Source organism: Rutidosis leptorrhynchoides, chromosome 3 (assembly GCF_046630445.1).
Source record: "Rutidosis leptorrhynchoides isolate AG116_Rl617_1_P2 chromosome 3, CSIRO_AGI_Rlap_v1, whole genome shotgun sequence".
NCBI classification, from domain to species: domain Eukaryota; kingdom Viridiplantae; phylum Streptophyta; class Magnoliopsida; order Asterales; family Asteraceae; genus Rutidosis; species Rutidosis leptorrhynchoides.
Window position 1 is genome coordinate 301514815 of NC_092335.1, and position 17825 is coordinate 301532639.

Below are 17825 nucleotides of genomic sequence, written 5' to 3' on the forward strand. Positions count from 1 at the left end.
ATTAAAAATTATTTTTTTATTACTATCGTTATTATCGTTAAAGTTATAATTAGTATTATTATTATTATTATTATCCAATTATTATTATTATTATTATTATTATTATTATTAGTATTATTATTATTATTATTATTATTATTATTATTATTATTATCATTATTAATATATATATATCATTATTTAAAAATGGTTATTGTTATTGTTATTATTATTATTACTATATTATCATTAAGATAATTATTAGTATTATCGTTAATAATATTATAGTAACTATCATTATAAATATTAGTGTAATTAAAACAAATAATTGTAACACCTAAATATTTTGATTACTATTATTATCATTATTATGAACACGATATAAAAGACGATTAAAAGCTATTAAACGAAACGATTAGGAAATAATGAGTAAGAGTATCATGATTAAATTAAAATATTATAAGATATTAATTTTGATAAAATTATCGTTCTTATTATTTTTATCATTACTATTATTATTAAAAGTATCGTTAGTATTAAAACTATCATTTTAACAAAAATTATCATTTTAATAGAAATGTCATTGTTACTATAAAATATCATTATTATTATTATTTTAAATAGAATTATTATTTTAAAGATAATATTAAAAATTATCGTAAATATTAAAGTTATCATAATTAGAATTATCGTTTTATCATAATCTCATCTTAGTAATTATAAATATTGATATTTTTATAATAATAATTATTATTACAAAATAATATAACTTTTACTTACTATCTATAGATATTATTTTATCAAATAAATATGTGATACAAACATATTTTACTACGTGTAATAACTTACTTTAACAATACCTATCATATTATCTTTATGATATTAAATGAACCCTATAAATTTTATTACTTAATATATATAAAAGTATATTTTATTATATAAATTTAATATAAAATTTTATTTATTAATAAATAAATTATATTATTTACTCTAATAAATCTTTTAAAAATATTTAAAAATATAAAACGACGATATTTAAACTATATATTAATCATGTATAGATTTTTGGAAATTATTTTGAGTCAAATTTACTTTTGTTGACTTTTGCATATTAGTCTCGAGCATTAGGATTGTGGTACACTATAACTTGACCTAATTTGTTAGACAAATATTGACCAACATATAAATATATATAATTAATTTAGGTTCGTGAATCCGAGGCCAACCTTGCACTTGTTCAATGACGTTATATGTATTTTTACTACGAAATACAGTATGGTGAGTTTCATTTGCCTTTTTACCCTTTATATTTTTTGGTTGAGAATACATGCGCAACTTTTATAAATGTTTTACTAAATAGACACAAGTACGTGAAACTACATTCTATGGTTGAATTATCGAAATCGAATATGCCCCTTTTTATTAAGTCTGGTAATCTAAGAATTAGGGAACAGACACCCCTAATTGACGCGAATCCTAAAGATAGATCTATTGGGCCTAACAAACCCCATCCAAAGTACCGGATGCTTTAGTACTTCGAAATTTATATCATGTCCGAAGGAGGATCCCGGAATGATAGGGGATATTCTTATATGTATCTAGTTAATGTCGGTTATCAGGTGTTCACCATATGAATGATTATTTTTGTCTCTATGCATGGGACGTATATTTATGAGAACTGAAAATGAAATTCTTGTGGTCTATTAAAATGATGGAAATAAATGATTATGATAAACTAATGAACTCACCAACCTTTTGGTTGACACTTTAAAGCATGTTTATTCTCAGGTGTTAAAGAAATCTTCCGCTGTGCATTTGCTCATTTTAAAGATATTACTTCGAGTCTTTCATAGCATATTTCGAAGAACGTTGCATTCGAGTCATTGAGTTCATCAAAGATTATTATTAAATCAATTTATAGTTGGATAGTGGATATTATGAAATGGTATGCATGCCTGTCAATTTTCGATGTAAAGAAAGTTTGTCTTTTAAAAACGAATGCAATGTTTGTAAAATGTATCATATAGAGGTCAAATACCTCACAATGTAATCAACTATTGTGAATCGTTTATAATGTATATGAACGGGTCCTTTCATATACCAATAGTACATACATCTAAAAGCTGTGTATTGTACGAGTACGAATACGGGTGCATACGAGTAGAATTGTTGATGAAAATGAATGAGGATGTAATTGTAAGAATTTTTGTTAAGTAGAAGTACTTTGATAAGTGTCTTTAAGTTTTTCAAAAGTGTATAAATACATATTAAAACACTACATGTAAATAGATTTTAACTGAGTCGTTACGTCATCGTTAGTCGTTACATGTATATGTTGTTTTGAAACCTTTAGGTTAACGGTCTTGTTAAATGTTGTTAACCCATTGTTTATTATATCTAAAGAGATGTTAAATTGTTACATTATCATGATATTATGATATATAATATATCTTAGTATGATATATATACAATTAAATATCGTTACAATGATAATCGTTTCATATATGTCTCATTTCGAAATCATTAAGTTAGTAGTCTTATTTTTATATATGTAGTTCATTGTTAATACACTTAATGATATATTTACTTATCATTTAACATAATTAACCAAGTGTATCAATATCTTAATATGATTCATATGTACTTAGTAAGATGTTGTTATAACGATAATCGTTATATATATCGTTTTCGAGTTTCTTAATTCAATAGTCTCGTTTTTGTGTATATAACTCATTGTTAAAATACCTAATGAGATACTTACTTATCATAATATCATGTTAACTATATATATAACCATATATATGTCATCATATAGTTTTTAAAAGTTTTTAACGTTCGTGAATCACCGGTCAACTTGGGTGGTCAATTATCTGTATGAAACCTATTTCAATTAATCAAGTCTTAACAAGTTTGAATGCTTAACATGTTCCCCACTTAATCATGTAAATAATAATTTCATTTAATATATATAAACATGGAAAATTTCGGGTCACTACAGTACCTACCCGTTAAATAAATTCCGTCCCGAAATTTTAAGTAGTTGGAGGTGTTGACGTATATTCTGGAAATAAGTGCGGGTATTTCTTCTTCATCTGATCTTCTCGTTCCCAGGTGAACTCGAGTCCTCTACGGGCATTCCATCGAACCTTAACAATTGGTATTTTTTTTAGCTTAAGTCTTTTAACCTCACGATCCATTATTTCGACGGGTTCTTCGATGAATTGAAGTTTTTCGTTGATTTGGATTTTGTCTAACGGAATAGTGAGATCTTCTTTAGCAAAACATTTCTTCAAATTCGAGATGTGGAAAGTGTTATGTACAGTCGCGAGTTGTTGAGGTAACTCAAGTCGGTAAGCTACTGGTCTGACACGATCAATAATCTTGAATGGTCCAATATAACTTGGGTTAAATTTCCATCGTTTACCAAATCGAACAACGCCTTTCCATGGTGCAACTTTAAACATGACCATCTCTCCAATTTCAAATTCTATATCTTTTCTTTTAATGTCAGCGTAGCTCTTTTGTCGACTTTGGGCGGTTTTCAATCGTTGTTGAATTTGGATGATCTTCTCGGTAGTTTCTTGTATTATCTCCGGACTCGTAATCTGTCTATCCCCCACTTCACTCCAACAAATCGGAGACCTGCACTTTCTACCATAAAGTGCTTCAAACGGCGCCATCTCAATGCTTGAATTGTAGCTGTTGTTGTAGGAAAATTCTGCTAACGGTAGATGTCGATCCCAACTGTTTTCGAAATCAATAACACATGCTCGTAGCAGGTCTTCAAGCGTTTGTATTATCCTTTCGCGCTATGACCATTTCTTTTACACCTGTTGCAAAATGTTGTGCAGAACCCCGGGTTATTCTCTTCACACGTTTGGCATTGCTGTTTCTGATTATTGTTGTTGTTGCGGTTGTTATTGTTGTTAGGACGTTTGTTGTAGTTGTTGTTGTTGGGATTGCGATTGTCGTTGTTGCGATTTATGTTGCGGTTGTTGGGATAGTTGTTGCGATTGTGGTTGTAATTACTGTTGTTGTTGTTGTACTGGTGACTCTTGTCACTGTTTTCCTCCCACTTTCTCTTGGCTTGTTTCATGTTAGTCTCTTCGGTCACATGCTCCTTAATCCTTCCTTCGATCTGGTTCACTAATTTGTGAGCCATTCGACTTGCCTTTTGTATGGAGGCGGGCTCGTGTGAACTCACATCTTCTTGAATTCTTTCCAGTAACCCTTTTACAAATGCATCGATCTTCTCTTCTTTGTCTTCGAACGTTCTGGGACACAATAGGCACAATTCTGTGAATCGTCGTTCGTACGTGGTGATATCGGAACCTTGTGTGACAACCCGTAAATTTTCGGCAAAATTTAAACAAAAATCTTTATATGATTTCATTTAACCTCGACTAATTCCGACGATTTACGAACAATTATTTGTAAATAATTACACATTAATTTGATATATTAATACTATTATTATTAATATCCTTTTTAAACAAGATATCAATAATTAATATCTTTATTATCAGTATTGTTATTATGAAAAAAATATATTGACAAATATTCTTAAAAAAGTAGTAAATCAATTTGTTTATTTTAAAAAAAATATATAAAAAAAATCCTTAAAATAAATGATTTTTTTAATAAAATAAATAAATAAATAAATAAATTACTTTTTAATTAAAAATTATAATAGAAAACTACTTTTATTATTTTATTTTGTGCATTATCCCATGACCTAACATTTAATATACCCCTCAAGTATAATAGAAAATTACTTTTTCTTTTAATTATTTTATTCTTTTTACCTAATTTTTTCAAGTATAAATACCCCTCATTTCTCATTCAAACTCACACCAAAATTTCTCTCATTCTCTCTTTGAAGAATTACTACTAGTAAGTATTCTTTTCTTACTTTTTTCTTTTTAATTTTTACTTTTTACTTTTTACTTCGGTTTATTTTTTTTACCGAAACATGTAAATAATGTTATAAATTATATGCAATTAAAATTAAAATAAATAACATGTTATAATTAGTAATATATGTTACTAAAAATAATAAAAGTATTTTTATGAATTAATATATAGGAGTTATAATTAAAATCGAATTAATGAATATATATGTATATACGCACCTAACGTGAAGGTTATAATTAAAGATATCGTACAAAGACTACAAACATCACCGTTACTTGTGGCCTAGGGTGATCCTTGTTACCATTATGGGACGCTTGTGGATCTCGAATGCCAAGACTTAGATTCTGGTCAAGAGATCCTGAGCCGCTCGGTAACAATAGATCATTCGAGTGACTTGCATGTTAGCGACGAAGTTTGGGCGAGATTGTACAACATCTTTGTTAAGAATTATAACCCGAATATTCTTAAACTAGAAGCTTACTATAAGTGGAAGTTTTTCATAAATAGTAGGTTTCCAAAAATAGAAACTTTTGAGAAATAGGAAGTTTTCTCGAAAACCGTCACTGTCAATATAGTTGCTATATTAATAAACATACTTTATGTCAAGTTAGACATTAACTAATCAAATGTTATACCTCAAGGTTGATATTCAGATCACTTACTTGCTTTACTTTCCTTCCTGCGTGGAATACTTCAACTGCTATTTAAGGTGAGTTCATCTGCTCCCTTTTTATCTATATTTTTGGGCTGAGAATACATGCGCAACTTTTATAACTGTTTTACACGTATCAACTATTAAACTGTAATATGTTGGGCTATGACCAGTAAGTCCCCAACCGACAAGTATAAACGATAACTTGTTACGGGGCAAACTTGAAAGTCTAGTCTAAATACAAGTACCAACTATTAAACTGTGATATGTTGGGCTATGACCAGCAAGTTCCCAACCGACAAGTATAAACGATAACTTGTTACGGGGCAAACTTGAAAGTCTAGTCTAAATATCAGTACCAACTGTTAAAACTATGCTATACCCGGCTATGTCCGACTAAGTCCCTACAGTGATATTTTTAATTGCTGCGGCATTCTTAATTTTTGGGGATAGGCCTATCGGGAGTAACGTCCCCGATACATTTGACTAAGTCTTTGTATTACTTGATAATGAAATTAAATGACAAGGACAAAACAACTTGTCACGGGGCAAACAACGTTTAGTCTAAATATCACGCACTGGCATAACTTTTTGATCCTGCGGGAGATCAACTTAACTGGATCTGAGTGATATACTTATGAAAACAAATCTTGTGGTCTAACACTATTACTGAAATAATTATTTATGACAAACCTATGAACTCACTCAACCTCGTGTTGACTTTTTAAGCATGTTTATTTTCAGGTACTTAAATATTGCTTCCGCTGTATATCTACTGCTTTGATGATGATTGCTTGCTATGCTTGGAGTCTTCATTACATATCATATCAATTAAAGACATATTTATCTTCCGCTACAAAACTCAACAAAACGTCTCATGTAGAGTCGTTCTCGTTTATACTACTGTGATTTGATATAATTAGTCACAAATACCCCAGGCCCTATTTGGGGGTGTGATAGATTGGTATCAGAGCAGATGTTGTAGAGAACCAGGATTGCATTTTATGTGTGCCTTATACAATTAGGTACCTTAGAAATGTAGGACTAAAACTTTCCTTGACCATAGTGTCTTTAATTGTTGCCTTTAACTGTTAAATGCTACACTATACTTTAGAAACTTTACTTATCTTAGAATGCCAAGCCAATCTAAGAACTCTGCTAATTTCCCTAAGTATTATCCAATTATGCCACCACATCTAAATGCGACACAATGATTTCTGAAATTCTTGACATTCCTAAGTCATCTATCATGGTTAGTGTATTACATATGTATTACATGCAATATTATCCATGATTTTTGAAATCCTATATTTGTTATTATTCGTACTCAAACGTATATAACTCCCTCTTATATATCACGTATCTATATGCCTTATGCCTTTATGCATCGATTTGCGAACCAGAAAATGTCATTGGGTTATCACAGTATACGAATTGAAAGTCTTTAATCGAAAGATTATTAGATTACATACTTATCATTTTATAATCTCGACACATCATACTGCCATTATTGGAATATATACAAATCATATCTTATCATATCTATCCCAATAGACCTTGTCTACCACTTTTCCTAAATTTTCTCCGTAAATTACGGAAATCTTTTTGCTATAAATACGTATTCAAGGAGACGAATATATCATTCACTATTCAATACCCATTTCATATCAAACCCTATTCCAAACACATAATATGAATTTCCCAAACTCCTCGAGCTCCAACGACAGCGTAACCGGAACAAACGAACCAATCAACCATCATCTATTCTGGATGAATTGGGGATGGATTCGTAGCCGACTTAATCAATGGAGGCAAGAAGAAGGTGATCCCTTCCATCAATCAAATTCACCTCTTGGCGAAGAACCTGAAGCACTTACCGGCGAACCAGTTCGGAACACCATTTTCTCTATTCTTTCCAGGGTATCCCATCACGAATATATAATATCGAAGATTTTAGATCTTATTCACCCTCTTGTTCCAACCGCCAATCATCCCGGAATAGTAGAAGAAGTCAACGAGCTTTGCGCTCGAGTGGTGGCACTGGAGAATACGGTGCGATATCTACAAGCATCAGGTGCACCAGCAGCATAACCAGTACCATCAGCATCACAACCAACTTCATCAGCTTCATAAACAACAACATCAGCATCCCACGCCTCAACATCACACTCAGTACCTCAAACATCAACATCATACGCCCATAGATACCAAGGAATATTAGTAATAATGAGCTAAGATGTATTGACTCATTCTTCGTGAAGAATTATATATGTATACCTTATATATATATGATTTGGAGCAATAATAAATCTTGTCGTACTAAGCAATTACGTGTGAATCTCAACTAGTATGTACTACTTGGTTAATACATATCACTAATATGCTATGATGTACACCCTTCGTTAATGACTTAACAATTGTTAATCACTGCTTCAACACAATAAACTCCATTTCATAATAAATCAAGTGTAACGATGAATGTATTAATTCATAACTTCATTAGCGAAATATTTCGAGACAATTATGAAATATCTAAGGTTTTGGAGATTATTTACTCTCGTTCCAAACCGCAAATCAGATGAGTTTAATATATATTAACTCATTAAATCCATGATTATATCTGAAGAATACATATATGAACGTATATCTTCATAAAGATTGTAAATTCTATTGTACAAACTGTTAATTGTGAAAATATTTTAACGGGTAGGTAATACCCGAGAAATATTTACATCTCACATTAATACACTGTACATTCTTCAATTTCGATTCATAAATCATTAATTATACGCACTACCTTCACATTGATACACAATCATCTTCATACAAAATCAATTACACATTCTGAAATTAACATATCGGAATTCAAGTAAAGCTTTAGCAGGTGTTATCTTCCTAAAGATTACTACATTCATGAATTATATTCATTCGTATTCTGCAATGAATTATCACATCAAACCACCGAAATTATCATTCATCACTTTTAAAATCAATAACGCCTATTCGTTAACCATTAGATCCGTTGACGATTACAATCAGCGTTTAATCATCTAAAAATAAAATTTCTTGAAACCATCTCGGATTGATAACCAAATATGGTAGCATTAAATGCAGAGGAAACAGAAGATTTTTCCTCGTCATTGGATCTTAGAAATTCTAAGATATCACCGTATCTTTCGTTATAAATATCCTCTATATTTCTGAAGATATCTTTATAACGATTCTTGTCCGCAATTAATTATCTATTTGCGATAACTTTATCACATCATAAAGGAAACTGTTTTAGTTTCTATATTCAAGTTTAAATTATAAATGTTTTGAAGAAGTGTTGGGAATTGAAGCATGAGTTAGTATAATATAATGACGTCAGGCCAACGTGATTATATTACAGTAAGTCATGCTAACTTTTTAATGGAAGATGATGATTCATAAACTTTATAATCATCATTTGCCATGTTACACGACTCTTACATTTAAACTCTAAAACATATCAAGAAAATATTTTTCTTGATAGTTCTATCTTTCCGGATATTCTGGTAATTTGACAAATCAAATCGTGCTATTACCTTTCCTTCTGCTTTGTATATTATGATCATTCGAAACTTCATACCTACAAATTCTGGACCATTACTCGCTTTACTTAGAGTCGAGAGGAGAATAAAAAGGCAAAGAGCTCCGACATATAAGGGAAAATATGAAGCCCGATAACAACACTGAAATTACAAACCGTGTATATCAATGCGTATAGCAATATAAAGACACGGGAGAACTAAAAAGACGATAAATCCTAGAGCATAATAGAAGTAAACACACTCCTCTGGCGGGAGTTGGAAAAGAAGGAAGATTGTGGCGATAACCAATATAAGGTCAAGAACAAGAACTGGATTGAGCATATTAAGAAATCTTTTGGAAGTATGAATTGAGGAAGAAAGTATAGAAGTGGTGAAGATAATGAAACGAAAGAAGCTAATTTATAGCGAATTTCTAGACACAGCAATCGAGACAATTCACCGCATTTAATTAAAGAAAATCCTAATTTTCTTAATTACCGGAGAATCAAATCTTATAAAGATTATGAAGATTTCTTTAAATCCCTTGAATTCTGGAAATCAACTTTAACCATATCAAAAGTTAAGGTGAACATTTAATTTCCTCATTTCACTCTTTTGTGATAGTTTCATTTATACTCTTTCTATAATCGAATCATTTTATCCATATTATTTAATGTCGATAAAACTCTATTTTTCAACTCATATTCATCATTTTTGTTGTAAAGAATTACGATCTCTATCAAATTTCATGATTATGATTTTCATGAACTCCTCTCTATTTTGTCTACCCTAATATTGTGGCATAAACGCTCAAGATTTAAATAAGCTCACTATTATTCATCACACATTTCATGTATATTGAAATGCTTGTATAACGTCATCATCTCTTTCTGAGGAAAACCTAATCAATGACACTCTTGTTAAATCCTTTAGATAACCTCCGCATTAATAATAAAATGCACTTCATAGAATTTATGGATCGTAAGATTTAAACGCTAGAAACAAAACAATATCCTATTAGTTGGAATTCACGAAAGGCCCCGAGCATATCTGGGAACGTGAAGACCAAATAAAACGAAAATATCCTCACCTGTTTACAAAAAATGCCGACTAATGGCAACAACTAAATTTCGGGACGAAATTTCTAACATGGGGATACTGTGACAACCCGTAAATTTTCGGCAAAATTTAAACAAAAATCTTTATATGATTTCATTTAACCTCGACTAATTCCGACGATTCACGAACAATTATTTGTAAATAATTACGAATTAATTTGATATATTAATATTATTATTATTAATATCCTTTTTAAACAAGATATCAATAATTAATATCTTTATTATCAGTATTGTTATTATGAAAAAAAAAATATTGACAAATATTCTTGGAAAAGTAGTAAATCAATTTATTTATTTTAAAAAAATATATATAAAAAAATCCTTAAAATAAATGATTTTTTTAATAAAATAAATAAATAAATAAATTTTTAATTAAAAATTATAATGGAAAACTACTTTTATTATTTTATTTTGTGCATTATCCCATGACCTAACATTTAATACTTTTGAATTTTAAAATCCCATTAAAAATTAAAAAATATATATTTTTTTAATTATTTTGTTCTTTTTACCTAACTTTTTCAAGTATAATTACCCCTCATTTCTCATTCAAACTCACACCAAAATTTCTCTCATTCTCTTTTTGAAGAATTACTACTAGTAAGTATTCTTTTCTTACTTTTTACTTTTTACTTTTTACTATTTACTTCGGTTTATTATTTTTTTTTACCGAAACATGTAAATAATGTTATAAATTATATGCAATTAAAATAAAAATAAATAACATGTTATAATTAGTAATATATGTTACTGAAAATTATAAAAGTATTTTTATGAATTAATATATAGGAGTTATAATTAAAATCGAATTAATGAATATATATGTATATACGCACCTAACGTGAAGGTTATAATTAAAGATAGCGTACAAAGACTACAAACATCACCACTACTTGTGGCATAGGGTGATCCTTGTTACCATTATGGGACGCTTGTGGATCTCGAATGCCAAGACTTAGATTCTGGTCAAGAGATCATGGGCCGCTCGGTAACAATAGATCATTCGAGTGACTTGCATGTTAGCGACGAAGTTTGGGCGAGATTGTACAACATCTTTGTTAAGAATTATAACCCGAACATTCTTAAACTAGAATCTTACTATAAGTGGAAGTTTTTCATAAATAGTAGGTTTCCAAAAATAGAAACTTTTGAGAAATAGGAACTTTTCTCGAAAACCGTCACTATCATTATAGTTGCTATATTAATAAACATACTTTATGTCAAGTTAGACATTAACTAATCAAAAGTTATACCTCAAGGTTGATATCCAGATCACTTACTTGCTTTACTTTCCTTCTTGCGTGGAATACTTCAACTGCTATTTAAGGTGAGTTCATCTGCTCCCTTTTTATCTATATTTTTGGCTGAGAATACATGCACAACTTTTATAACTGTTTTACATGTATCAACTATTAAACTGTAATATGTTGGGCTATGACCAGCAATTCCCCAACCGACAAGTATAAACGATAACTTGTTACGGGGCAAACTTGAAAGTCTAGTCTAAATACAAGTACCAACTATTAAACTGTGATATGTTGGGCTATGACCAGCAAGTTCCCAACCGACAAGTATAAACGATAACTTGTTACGGGGCAAACTTGAAAGTCTAGTCTAAATATCAGTACCAACTATTAAAACTATGCTATACCCAGCTATGTCCGACTAAGTCCATACATTGATTTTTTTTAATTGCTGCGGCATTCTTAATTATTGGGGATAGGCCTATCGGGAGTAACGTCCCCGATACATTTGACTAAGTCTTTGTATTACTTGATAATGAAATTAAACGACAAGGACAGAACAACTTGTCACGGGGCAAACAACGTTTAGTCTAAATATCACGCACTGGCATAACTTTTTGATCCTGCGGGAGATCAACTTGACTGAATCTGAGTGATCTACTTATGAAAACAAATCTTATGGTCTAACACTATTACTGAAATAATTATTTATGACAAACCTATGAACTCACTCAACCTCGTGTTGACTTTTTAAGCATGTTTATTCTCAGGTACTTAAATTTTGCTTCCGCTGTATATCTACTGCTTTGATGATGATTGCTTGCTATGCTTGGAGTCTTCATTACATATCATATCAATTAAAGACATATTTATCTTCCGCTGCAAAATTCAACAAAATGTCTCATGTAGAGTCGTTCTCGTTTATACAACTGTGATTTGATATAATTAGTCACAAATACCCTAGGCCCTATTTGGGGGTGTGATAGATTGGTATCAGAGCAGGTTGTTATAGAGAACTAGGATTGCATTTTATGTGTGCCTTATACAATTAGGTACCTTAGCAATGTAGGACTACAACTTTCCTTGACCATAGTGTCTTTAATTGTTGCCTTTAACTGTTAAATGCTACACTATACTTTAGAAACTTTACTTATCTTAGAATGCCAAGCCAATCTAAGAACTCTGCTAATTTCCTTAAGTATTATCCAATTACGCCACCGCATCTAAATGCGACACAATGATTTCTGAAATTCTTGACATTCCTAAGTCATCTATCATGGTTAGTGTATTACATATGTATTACATGCAATATTATCCATGATTTTTGAAATCCTATATTTGTAATTATTCGTACTCAAACGTATATAACTCCCTCTTATATATCACGTATCTATATGCCTTATGCCTTTATGCATCGGTTTGCGAACCAGAAAATGTCATTGGGTTATCACAGTATACGAATTGAAATTCTTTAATCGAAAGATTATTAGATTACATACTTATCATTTTATAATCTCGACACGTCATACTGCCATTATTGGAATATAGACAAATCATATCTTATCATATCTATCCCAATAGACCTTGTCTACCACTTTCCCTAAATTTCCTCCGTAAATTACGGAAATCTTTTTGCTATAAATACGTATTCAAGGAGACGAATATATCATTCAGTATTCAATACCCATTTCATATCAAACCCTATTCCAAACACATAATATGAATTTCTCGAACTCCTCGAGCTCCAACGGCAGCGTAATCAGAACAAACGAACCAATCTGCCATCATCTATTCTGGATGAATTGGGGATAGGTTCGTAGCTGACTCAATCAATGGAGGCAAGAAGAAGGTGATCCCTTCCATCAATCAAATTCACCTCTTGGCGAAGAACCTGAAGCACTTACCGGCGAACCAGTTCGGAACACCATTTTCTCTATTCTTTCCAGGGTATCCCATCACGAATATATAATATCGAAGATTTTAGATCTTATTCACCCTCTTGTTCCAACCGCCAATCATCCCGGAATGGTAGAAGAAGTCAACGAGCTTCGCGCTCGAGTGGTGGCACTGGAGAATACGGTGCGATATCTACAAGCATCAGCTGCACCAGCAGCATAACCAGTACCATCAGCATCACAACCAATAACATCAGCTTCATAAACAACAACATCCGCATCCCACGCCTCAACATCACACTCAGTACCTCAAACATCAACATCATACGCCCATAGTGAAATGTCCCGTTCATATTGATTATAAACGTTCCATATTAATTGATTTCGTTGTGAGGTTTTGACCTCTATATGAGACGTTTTTCAAAGACTGCATTCATTTTTAAAACAACCATAACCTTTATTTTATCAATAAAGGTTTTAAAAACATTACGTAGATTATCAAATAATGATAATCTAAAATATAATGTTTACACACGACCATTACATAATGGTTTACAATAGAAATATATTACATCGACATATGTTTCTTGAATGCAGTTTTTACACAATATCATACAAACATGGACTCCAAATCTTGTCCTTATTTTAGTATGCAACAGCGGAAGCTCTTAGTATTCACCTGAAAATAAACATGCTTTAAACGTCAACAAAAATGTTGGTGAGTTATAGGTTTAACCTATATATATCAAATCGTAACAATAGACCACAAGATTTCATATTTCAATACACATCCCATACATAGAGATAAAAATCATTCATATGGTGAACACCTGGTAACCGACATTAACAAGATGCATATATAAGAATATCCCCTTCATTCCGGGAAACCCTTCGGATATGATATAAATTTCGAAGTACTAAAGCATCCGGTACTTTGGATGGGGTTTGTTAGGCCCAATAGATCTATCTTTAGGATTCGCGTCAATTAGGGTGTCTGTTCCCTAATTCTTAGATTACCAGACTTAATAAAAAGGGGCATATTCGATTTCGATAATTCAACCATAGAATGTAGTTTCACGTACTTGTGTCTATTTTGTAAATCATTTATAAAACCTGCATGTATTCTCATCCCAAAAATATTAGATTTTAAAAGTGGGAATATAACTCACTTTCACAGATTTTTTACTTCGTCGGGAAGTAAGACTTGGCCACTGGTCGATTCACGAACCTATAACAAATATGTACATATATATCAAAGTATGTTCAAAATATATTTACAACATTTTTAATACATTTTGATGTTTTAAGTTTATTAAGTCAGCTGTCCTCGTTAGTAACCTACAACTAGTTGTCCACAGTTAGATGTACAGAAAATAAATCGATATATATTATCTTAAATCAATCCACGACCCAGTATATACATATCTCAGTATTGATCACAACTCAAACTATATATATTTTGGAATCAACCTCAACCCTGTATAGCTAACTCCAACATTCACATATAGAGTGTCTATGGTTGTTCCGAAATATATATAGATGTGTCGACATGATAGGTCGAAACATTGTATACATGTCTATGGTATCTCAAGATTACATAATATACAATACAAGTTGATTAAGTTATGGTTGGAATAGATTTGTTACCAATTTTCACGTAGCTAAAATGAGTAGTTTTTACCAATTTTGTTTTGCTCGTCATTTCTTCGTTTCTAATCCATTTTGAGTGATTTAAGCTACCACGGTTTCATATTGAACTTGACTTTATGAAACTAAACAGAAAAGGTATAGGTTTATAGTGGGAAATACAAGTTACAAGTCATTTTTGAAAGAGGTAGTCATTTCCGTCGAAAGAAAGACATCTTGATGACTGTTTTGAAAAACATACTTTCACTTTGAGTTTAACCATGATTTTTGGATATGGTTTCATGTTCATAAGAAAAATCATTTTCCCAGAAGTATAGCTTTTAAATCAAAGTTTTTCATAGTTTTTAATTATCCAAACCAAAACAGCCCCCGGTTGTAACTACGACAGCGTAAATCCGGTTTTATGGTGTTTATCGTGTTTTCGGATTTTAAATCATTAAGTTAGCATATCATATAGATATATATAATGTGTATAGTTGATTTTAAAAGTGTAGTTAGAAGGATTAACTTTATTTGCGAACAAGTTTAGAATTAACTAAACTATATTCTATTGATTACAAAGTTTACCACTTCGAATATGATAGCTTTTTATGTATGAATCGAATGATGTTATGAACATCATTACTACCTTAAGTTCCTTGGATAAACCTACTAGAAAAGAGAAAAATGGATCTAGCTTCAACGAATCCTTGGATGGCTCGAAGTTCTTGAAGCAGAATCATGACACGAAAACAAGTTCAAGTAAGATCATCACTTGAAATAAGATTGTTATAGTTATAGAAATCGAAATAAGTTATGGTTGGAATTAAAGTTCCAATCTTATTTCAATTTCTATAACTATAACAATCTTATTTCGAGTGTAAATCTTACTTGAACTGTTTTCGTGTCATGATTCTGCTTCAAGAACTTTCAAGCCATCCAAAGATCCTTTAAAGCTAGATCAATTTTTCTCATTTCCAGCAGGTTTATCCAAGGAACTTTAGGTAGTAATGATGTTCATAACATCATTCGATTCATACATATAAAGCTATCTTATTCGAAGGTTTAAACTTGTAATCACTAGAACATAGTTTAGTTAATTCTAAACTTGTTCGCAAATAAAAGTTAATCCTTCTAACTTGACTTTTAAAATCAACTAAACACATGTTCTATATGATATGCTAACTTAATGATTTAAAACCTGGAAACACGAAAAACACCGTAAAACCGGATTTACGCCGTCGTAGTAACACCGCGGGCAGTTTTGGGTTAGTTAATTAAAAACTATGATAAACTTTGATTTAAAAGTTGTTATTCTGGGAAAATGATTTTTATTATGAACATGAAACTATATCCAAAAATCATGGTTAAACTCAAAGTGGAAGTATGTTTTCTAAAATGGTCATCTAGACGTCGTTCTTTCGACTAAAATGACTACCTTTACAAAAATGACTTGTAACTTATTTTTACGACTATAAACCTATACTTTTTCTGTTTAGATTCATAAAATAGAGTTCAATATGAAACCATAGCAATTTGATTCACTCAAAACGGATTTAAAATGAAGAAGTTATGGGTAAAACAAGATTGGATAATTTTTCTCATTTTAGCTACGTGAAAATTGGTAACAAATCTATTCCAACCATAACTTAATCAACTTGTATTGTATATTATGTAATCTTGAGATACCATAGACACATATACAATGTTTCGAACTATCATGTCGACACATCTATATATATTTCGGAATAACCATAGACACTCTATATGTGAATGTTGGAGTTAGCTATACAGGGTTGAGGTTGATTCCAAAATATATATAGTTTGAGTTGTGATCAATACTGAGATACGTATACACTGGGCCGTGGATTGATTCAAGATAATATTTATCGATTTATTTCTGTACATCTAACTGTGGACAACTAGTTGTAGGTTACTAACGAGGACAGCTGACTTAATAAACTTAAAACATCAAAATGTATTAAAAGTGTTGTAAATATATTTTGAACATACTTTGATATATATGTATATATTGTTATAGGTTCGTGAATCAACCAGTGGCCAAGTCTTACTTCCCGACGAAGTAAAAATATGTGAAAGTGAGTTATAGTCTCACTTTTAAAATCTAATATTTTTGGGATAAGAATACATGCAGGTTTTATAAATGATTTACAAAATAGACACAAGTACGTGAAACTACATTCTATGGTTGAATTATCGAAATCGAATATGCCCCTTTTTATTAAGTCTGGTAATCTAAGAATTAGGGAACAGACACCCTAATTGACGCGAATCCTAAAGATAGATCTATTGGGCCTAACAAACCCCATCCAAAGTACAGGATGCTTTAGTACTTCGAAATTTATATCATATCCGAAGGGTGTCCCGGAATGATGGGGATATTCTTATATATGCATATTGTTAATGTCGGTTACCAGGTGTTCACCATATGAATGATTTTTATCTCTATGTATGGGATGTGTATTGAAATATGAAATCTTGTGGTCTATTGTTACAATTTGATATATATATAGGTTAAACCTATAACTCACCAACATTTTTGTTGACATTTAAAGCATGTTTATTCTCATGTGAACACTAAGAGCTTCCGCTGTTGCATACTAAAATAAGGACAAGATTTGGAGTCCATGTTTGTATGATATTGTGTAAAAACTGCATTCAAGAAACTGATTTCGATGTAACATATTTGTATTGTAAACCATTATGTAATGGTCGTGTGTAAACATGATATTTTAGATTATCATTATTTGATAATCTACGTAAAGCTTTTTAAACCTTTATTTATGAAATAAAGGTTATGGTTTGTTTTAAAAATGAATGCA